Below are 524 nucleotides of genomic sequence, written 5' to 3'. Positions count from 1 at the left end.
CACGTCCTAATGACTAAACCGTCATCGTCTCACATAATGAATCTGTACGAACTACAATAAATACAATAGAGTAATAGAATAAAGTATCACAACAAATGCATAACGCTTAACTTTTACAATAAATATATAACTTAAAATCGGATCACAAACACCCGAACCTTCATTCCAGAATAACATATTTAGTATCAAGCCGGTCATCAAATCAACGATTCATTAAAACATATTATTTAACCATTCACACTTATCATACACGCGGGAAGATACATACTGAGGAATAGAGTTAATATAGAATCAAACTAATTGAAATAGACATTTCAACTTACCGAAAATAGACCTGTTAATATCAAGCTGAATCTTCCGACCTGTTCTCCTTTCAAATCAATTTCAAAAAGTGCCCGAAAGCTTAAACAAACCTACACGAGTACTAACGACACAAACTTTCGACCAACCAAATAGCTTCGTCAAAGTCCGTCAAGTCCGTCACGTGTCTTACCTGTCACTGACCACAACTCACATTTCAAACG

Source organism: Mizuhopecten yessoensis, unplaced genomic scaffold, assembly GCF_002113885.1.
Source record: "Mizuhopecten yessoensis strain PY_sf001 unplaced genomic scaffold, ASM211388v2 scaffold715921, whole genome shotgun sequence".
In the NCBI taxonomy this organism is placed as follows: Eukaryota; Metazoa; Mollusca; class Bivalvia; order Pectinida; family Pectinidae; genus Mizuhopecten; species Mizuhopecten yessoensis.
Note: the sequence above shows the minus strand (reverse complement) of the source record.